This window comes from Lissotriton vulgaris, chromosome 5 (genome assembly GCF_964263255.1).
Source record: "Lissotriton vulgaris chromosome 5, aLisVul1.2, whole genome shotgun sequence".
In the NCBI taxonomy this organism is placed as follows: domain Eukaryota; kingdom Metazoa; phylum Chordata; class Amphibia; order Caudata; family Salamandridae; genus Lissotriton; species Lissotriton vulgaris.
Genome location: NC_141693.1, coordinates 248,935,366 through 248,944,305, shown reverse-complemented (window position 1 = coordinate 248,944,305; position 8,940 = coordinate 248,935,366).

Genomic DNA, 8,940 nt, shown 5'->3' with positions numbered 1-8,940 from the left:
GGCCCCAAAACCCACCGTCACCAACCCCAGGAAGCCCCCCCCTCCTCGGGCACCCCCCCACCCCCGGCACCCCCCCAGCAAAGACATGCCACATCAACTACACAAAATCATGTACCAGAGAATCCACCTGATGTCGCACAATCACATTTGGTGACATGCATGTGTCGTCACAAAAATGAGCATCACACATTCACCTTCGAATTACCCCAAAAAAATGTATTCAAATAAACACAGAACAGAAATTAAGACACATGGCAGCTCTCCTCTGGACAATCTGTAGGTCACAGCCTGCAAGACAAAAATCCAGATAAGAAGGTGTGTCTTGCGCTCATGAAAGTACAGAGAGAGAGCGAAGGAGAGAGAGAGATACAGAGAGAGAGAAAGAGAGGGAGAGAAAGACGAAAACAGAGGCAGAGAGAGAGAAAGACGGATAGAGAGGGAGAGAGAGAGAAAGACCGATAGAGAGGGAGAGAGAGACACAGAGAAAAGAATAAAGGGACAGGGAGAGAGAGTGGCGACACTGCGCACCCAGGCCGCACTGCTCACCTGCTGACACTGGCGTGTCTCCAACCACGTGCCGGTATGTAGTGCAGTTCACCAAGTCCCACATCTGAAACAGATCCCTCACCTGAAACAGATTCCAGATACATGAATGGCAAAGTACATACAATTGCACATGCCATCATCGCCTGTACGCCCCTGCGCACCCAGGCAGCAGCATCCCAGCCCCTCCCGTCGCCCAGCGACGCATGCCAGCCCCTGCGCACCCGGCACCTGCACCCCAGCCCCTCCCGCTGCCCAGGGGTGCATGCCCACCCCAGCGCACCCAGGCCTCACTGCTCACCTTCCACCACCGACGTGTCACAAAGAGGACCCACCATGTCCCGGTGCAAGCCCAGAGCCGGGGGGCCACGAACATGGCACCCTCCACATCATGCAGCCCCGCTCCGTGGGCCACCAGGGCTCACATTTGAATATGGGTCTTGATTTGGCTATGGCAGAGGACATATCAGTGCACCATCACAGGCTGCACACCCGCTCAACCCTTGAGGTGCCACTAACTCTGTGCCCTGCAAAGCCACACCACGTGGCGGTGGGCACACACTGCCCTACACTACGTTCTAGCAGGGCTCACATCGAATATCACCAGTCCGGACCGCCAGGACGGGGCATCATCGCAGGATGCACACCCGCTCAGCACTTTTAGGTGCCCCTACCTCAGTGCACTAAAAGTCCCCGTCCCGTGGCGGTGTGCCTGTGCTGGCTGCAGTGTATCTGGTGCCACCAAGTCTGTGCCCCAAAAGTCATGGACCTTCTATGATTGAGTATCGTGGTGCGGGTGACAGTATGTCACCTCCAGTCATGGGAATGTGATGTTGCATGGCCCTAGGCCCTCATAGCTACATTGACACCACACAGATGCACCCCGATAGAGAGTGGAAATGGCGTCCACCACGTGCGACCAGCCCTTTTTATTGGCAGGGTCACATGTCTTGTGACGCGTTTGCTGGATGGGTGTGGTGTGGGTATAAACCAGCCATGAGGGAGTGGCTGTGGCATGCTGACAGCTAGACCTGCGATCTGCAGATCACTACATGGAATACCTGGAACATGTAACGTTTTCGCCCCCCGTGAGTGTAAGCGGAGTGGGCTGCCCTGGCATTTCCAGTCCAGCGTAAGGGTGTGAACATTGACCCTGGGGCTCTGACCGTGGTTCCCTACCAGGCTGGACAAAGAAGTAACTAATGCGTGTGTTCCCGTTGTTGTGTAGGCACCACCCAGACCACATTCCGCAATGTGTCACCCTGTGGCCCAAGTCCCACAACATGAGCAACATGGACGTAAGGGGGAATCACTGAGCCTACATTCTTCCATACATCCACACTTGGAAGACTAGAGACATGACACATCTGTGTGATTAAGTATGTTTAATGCACATTCATTGGAGTGTTGCAGCTGGAGCAGTACAGGGCCATGCAAACACCACTTCACAATGTTGGCCCATGGAGGGCCAGCCAGAGTCCTTTAGGGAATGACAAGTTCATCAGAAGAGGAGGAGATCAGTCCGCAGTCTGATTGCTGTGTCATTGGTAACCAAACAGAATATGGCAGTCCATGTCGAGGTCCAAGGTGAGTGTCGCAGAGTGTATTGGTGGACAGTGGAAGGTGATGATGCAGAGGGCAGAACCAAGCAGCAAGAGGCCCTATGGCGGACATGCATGCTAATGCGTCCTTCTTACCACAATGGCAGATTCATCCGTATCTTCGTCCTCTGCAGTTTCATGTGCCTCACGTGTGGGTGGTGGTGTTCTGTCTCCAGCACTGTGTGACAGTGATACCTCAGGGATCGGAGGTGGAATGTCTGCTGCACTGTGTGGCACTTACACTACAAGGGCGGAGATATGGATGTAGTGGTAGCAGCAGCATGCATCAGCGCCAGGCCATGTGGCAGCATAGCCAGGAGGATGGTCCTGAGGTTTTTGAGGAAACCAGCTAACCCTCGCTGGTGTGCAGCCGTGGCAGCCGCTCTTTCCGCCTGCGTCCACTCCATGGTCTCCATTGACCTCCGCATGTGTTCCAACACCCTTGTGACATCGCTAGTGCCACTCTGACTGGACAGTTGTTCTAATCTCTGAGTCATGGCTCCAGCAATGTCAGCCATGGTCCGTTGGAGAGCATGGAGCAGACTGTGGGTGTACGTTAGGGACCGGGGGTGGTCCCTGATGAGACTTAGACACCCACGTATGGCATCTAGTTTGCCTGCCATGCAGTCGAAGCCCACCCGCACCTGTTCAGCCAGATTCTCCTGCCATACCAACACACGGTGTTGGAAGGCCATCTGTTTTTCATGGGGGTTCTGGGAGGCAGCTGTGGTGGTGGGTGGTGCCTGCTGCATGATCTGTGCAGGGGGTAGGTTCTCCTCGTAACAGCTGGGCTGCCCTGCTCCTGGAGGTGGGGTGCGGAGGCTCTCCACGAGCTGTTGGAGGGCATCGGAGTCGAAGCTGTGGTGGTCCTCTTCGTCATCAGAGAAGAGACTTTCGGGCTGCTCTGCAGGATGTGTTGATTGTCCCTCTGCAATGTGAAGGGGAGATGCAGTTTAACAATGTGTTCACATGTATGTTGTCGCATTGTACACTTTTTCATGAGGACTGCATGACTGTGTACATTGTGTCTGTTTGGGGGGAGCTGCCTATTTGATGGGGGACAGTGGGCATTTCGACAACATGACGGATGTGTGTTTGTACTTGTACATTCTTAACTCACATTTCCATGCAATGCCAAATGTGATTGTCCAGTTTCTACACACAAGCGGCACCTGTTGTGTCCTGTGTTCTGTTTTGGACGTGTTGCGGTTTGTATCACTTTGTTGTCAATGTTGATGTGCTCTGCATTTTATGTGTGTGTGGGCTGCATTTTGGGGGAGTCGCCCCTCCAGCTCTAGATTTGCTACCCCTTGTCCCTTTCATGCGGTGTGCCTTTGACTTTTGTGCTTATACATTGCTGAGATGTTACATACTTGGGTACATTGGTCTCTTGGTGGGAGTTGGGGGTCTGGGGCATGGTTTATTTGCAGATGGGCTCTACATAATTGTGTCTGTGTGCCTTTGTGCCAATCTCCCCCCGTCCCCCAGTCCCTGGTCATTATTCACACTGGTGCTGTTGTGTTTTGTCATGATTAGTAGTGTCGGGTCCCCCAACTCCTGCCACAGTCTCCCCACTGATGACTGTGGACACCATTTCCTCCATATCGTTCAGCTCCTCCAGTGGCGCTGGACTCCTACCTCCAGTCTATATTGCTGCATTCCGGTTGTTGGCGAGTTTCAGCTTGGTTTTGAGCTTGACATCATTCCAGCCCCTCTTGACCTCTTCCATTGTCCTCTTCAGCACTCCGACTGCATTCACCTTGTTCACAATGGACTGTCACAGTCCATTTTTTGTTTCCAATGACACAGTGGAAGTGACGAACAGTGGTTGATGGTGTTCTACCACCTCCGTTATCAGGATCCTGTTTTCCCGTGAACTGGACCACTTCTTCTTACTCTTCTTCTCCTTGCCCTTCCCTGACCCCGAGGTCCCAAGCTGGTCCTCCGGGGGGCTTGTGGGGTTCTGGTTGTCCACCGTACTTGCTCCGGCAAAATTCATTGTGCTTCGCTGTTGTTTGGCATTTGTTTGTCTGTTTTTTTCTCTTCTTTTATGGTGATTTTTCCCACCTGATATGTGTGAGTTGCAGGCCCGTTGCAGGTTTTCACTGATTTTGGTATCCTCATCGCAACTTTTTTGCATTCGTGCTTCTCATTTTTGCGGCGCTGCGTTTACTTTATCGCGGACATTTGACGTGTTGTTGCGGGCCTATCGCATGGTACCTCCATGTTGTGAATACTTCAGTTAACACAGCGTTATTTTGCTGCGATGGACTGCGATATGAAGAGTTGCGTTAAGCTAATTTTGCGATAATTTTCACACTTTGTTGAGAATATCCCCACAGTGTTATAACGCTCGGAGCCACCAGCAATTCTCGGTAGCAAACAAATTCTCGGAGATAGTGTGTTCCTGCACTTTTATAATTAAAGTTCAACATTTACTGCACTTTCTTGAGAGAGCAATCCAGATATAAGGAACCATTATGTCCTTTATCTGAAAATAGTTATAAAAACTTTCAAAGAACGGCAGTAAACCTTGGAAGAGAGGTACAACAGTTATTTAATAAGAATATTAGAAGTCCTTCTGCAGATACCATTCATTGATCATTTCTATCTCCTAGAGCCAGATTACATGATCATTGACTGGTGTAAACACTGGCCATAAGTGCTTTTATTTGTTTTGCTTCTTTAGTGATATGGAACCGGACAAACGGGTTCAACTTCAGTATATAATAATTACTCAAAGATTTTTAAACCATGACAGAATTAAATCAAACTCACTTAGCTCCGCTTCTGATGCATTAACAGAATTATGAATATAATAAATAAAACAGTAATGCCTAGATCCATCAAGGGTTTTTGCATTCGCAAACGGTGCGATACGCAAATTTCGTCCGTCTGCGAATGCAAATCCCATTTTTGGGATGCATCAAGCATTTTGGTATTTTCGCAATTTTAGAAATCGCAATTTTGTTGCGATTTCGAAAATTGTGATTGCATTTAAGAAATCGCAATTTTGCGATTTCTTAAATGCAATGCATGATTACTTTAGAATTGCGAATTTGCAATTTGGAAGGGGTAAATTAGCATGAAGTTGAACTTCATGCTAATTTATAGAACACTTTCAAACATGCACTAGTTGCATATTTGAAAGTTTTAATTTACACACACACGTGTCCTTGGGTCATGCGTGTGTGTAAATTGCACTTACAGTTCAATTTCAGGGGTGCAGGGAGGGGTTCTTTGAACCCCCCCTGCACCCATAAAATTGCATTCACATTTTGCGAATCGCAATTTGAAATTCGCAAAATGTGAATGCCTTCCCATTGATTTCTATGGGCCTTTTGACCCATAGGAATCAATGGGAAGGGTTTTCCTTAATTGCGATTCGCAAATTGTGAATCGCAATTAAGGAAAATTACCGAATCGCAAAATAATTTGCGATTTTTTGATGCATAGCATTTTGCGATTTCTTCATTGCGATTCCTTAATTTTTCGCAATTAAGAAATCGCAAAATGTTACAATGATGCATCTAGGGGTAAGTCCTTTATAAAAGCTAAGGACAATGTTAAGTTTTATTCAAAGTCAGTTTGCTCCATTCCAATGACATAAACAGCATTATTGTTCAAAATCAGTGTACTTCTTTCTTTAGACAAGGGCTATTTATAAAACAAGAGGAAGGGCTAGTGGTGACATGTTTGCTAAGCAGAAAATGTCATGTTTTTTATGATATAATTTTAACCCTTTCGCTGCGGCGGCTATTCCGCCGCAGCGCTAAAGGGGAGGGGCGGCCGCCGCATGCTGGTGACAGAACCGCTGCGTCACCAGCTACAGTTGAGCTGTGCTGGTGACGGAGCGGTTCCGTCATGACCCCCCCCCCGCTCATTAAACCTGCCTGCGGTTCCGTCATCAGCAGGGGAGGGGTTGAAGTCTGTTTTGTGTAATATGTAATGGAGCAAAATATGTTTGCTCCGTTACCTCTAATACGAGTGGCAACAAGCTTTGGCAAAGCTAAGAGGCTGACAGGCTTTAATGTGAATGTGTAAACAGATCTTCACAAATGGCTGTTTACATGCGTTGCAAACACAAATCCTGTTTATTATACCAAAGCCTGCCCTAATTTCGTTAATAATGGCTGGGAAAAGTAGCAAAAAATGATAGCTTTCTATATAATGCATATAGGAGATAAAGAGTTGATTACCACAAACATGGTGGTGATGGTTGTGTGGACTTCTCAGAAGTAAAGTATTCCATCACATTCTACTGGAAACACTTCCTGGAAGGCAAAATAATATACCAATAGCATGATGTGAGAGGGTCATACTCCTCTGGAAAGTGCTGCAATTAGAAAGAAATTTACTCCGGGAGCTCATAAATTGGGCGTTAAGGTGTGACAGAGTAACGGGGTGGATTCATGAGAGGCAGAACTTGAAAAATAGAGTCTGATAGTCAACTTACATATTTACAATGTACAAAATCTGCTGCTGCAAAAAAAAATCATGCGGCACAGGGTCAGACTGATTTGAATATAGCATGTCTGAACTGGGGTGGCAGCGTGGGCTAAAGAACGGTGATGGATTAAACCCAGATCTGTTGACTGGGTGTGAGTGTTTGATTGGTTCAGATGCTCTGTCCATCACCACCCCCTTTTGTACCGCTTTGTTCGCCATAAGTTGGCAGGGTATGCTCAGACGTGAGTCCCTTGCTCACTTTGTCACTGGATTCAAGCAAGCCTGGCTGAAGACTGCTGTAATGCCAGAAACCGGTCCTAGGAAGCTTGTTTCCGGTCCAGGAAAGGCATGGCTAGGCAGTTCGGGCTGGACTGTTCCCATGAGGCACAGGGTCAGACTGATATGCATATGGCATGTCTGAACTGGGGTGGCAGAGTGGGCTAAAGAACGGTGATGGATTAAACCCAGATCTGTTGACTGGGTGTGAGTGTTTGATTGGTTCAGATGCTCCGTCCATCACCACCCCCTTTTGTACCGCTTTGTTCGCCATAAGTTGGCAGGGTATGCTCAGACGTGAGTCCCTTGCTCACTTTGTCACTGGATTCAAGCAAGCCTGGCTGAAGACTGCTGTAATGCCAGAAACCGGTCCTAGGAAGCTTGTTTCCGGTCCAGGAAAGCCATGGCTAGGCAGTTCGGGCTGGACTGTTCCCATGAGGCACAGGGTCAGACTGATATGCATATGGCATGTCTGAACTGGGGTGGCAGAGTGGGCTAAAGAACGGTGATGGATTAAACCCAGATCTGTTGACTGGGTGTGAGTGTTTGATTGGTTCAGATGCTCCGTCCATCACCACCCCCTTTTTTACCACCCCCTTTTGTACCGCAAAAAAAAATTGGCAACAAGGACAAATGTAACATCAAATTTCTTTTACCCAACTTAATTCGTCACAAAGAGTGCATTTTAAGCTATTTTAATGGGCCAAGATGCCTGCTGAAAAGATCTTTGTGTGGCATGCAATTTTGAGGGGATTATAACAAAACATTTTGACTAATAAAGTAGCACAGGGGGCTCTTGTGTGTGCTGCAAATCACATTGTGTAATGTGTAGATCACAGTTTTTTTTGTTATTTAGGAAGTTAAGTGGGCTACAACTTAGGGTACTGAGATCATTTAGTTACTTCCAATTCATATGTTGCAATCCTTCTAATACAGCACAGTGATCTATTTACCGGCATCAAGGAGCTGCATACAAACTGTAAATCATGGGTTTAGATCTATATATATTTTTTCCTAATCCCCTGTTATTCCAAGCTTGAAAAGGGGAACTCCTCTCAGAATGAATAAAGCCTTGTTAATACAGACACCGCCAATCAGCGTGTTACATTTAATTTCCTGACTTTGTGCTCCTCCCAACCATTCACTTCTAATGTATAATACCTACAAGTATGGACAATGTGTGATTCCCACACCTAATAACTCTCATTTTCTTAAGTAGCGTATTCTGTATTTGATTTACACACATATGGTTTATTGTGCCTTGGTACTTAATGTGAAGCACTCTGATGCTGTACAATGAGATGACATGCACTGTAAAAGAACAAAATAAAAAATAAATGAGTAGGTGCCATTTAAGTCATTATTAGTGTAATTACTCATGGACAAAGATAAATCTTGCATTCTTACAGTGCATGCATATCACTTACATAAAGGGGTTGAACAAATTCAAAAACCCGCCTCCAAGTCATAGTATCTCTAAAGTACATGAGAAATGATAAGCTATGTTGTATTGCTTCGTTCCATTTGCACTGGGATTCGGGTGTTAGGGTCCAGATGACTCCCAGCCAGGATAATACTCGAACAAAAGAAGGGCTGATGGCCCTTTAAATTAGGCTTTTGTTTGAGCCTGGTTGGAAATGAAAATAAGAAAGCCCCCTCTCTGTCTGCAGGTTGTTGCACTGAATAGAATGTAGACACTATGGGCTGCGTCTGAATTGTGTCCGGTGTCAGAAAATGACATAGGGACAAATTTAGCATATTTCCCTAGGTCGGCTGGATCCCAGGTGCGGCCTGAATATAACTGCCAGAACCGGGATTCGGCGCTATCCCCCTACTTTCCAGCACTGACTCTGGGTGGAGCCAACACCCGCATTTTGTATATTTTAAAGAACTGGTAGCAATTAGTCGAGTGGAAATCCCTCTGTCAAGCAAGACCTATAAACCTCACAGACGAGCATCTATTGCACCTTGTCACCTGTGCAAGATGAATATAATCTGGTGTGAACCTGGGCTTCTATGAGAATTCACCAGGGCATATTATCAAGCCCATTATCACTGCTTTAGCGTCAGT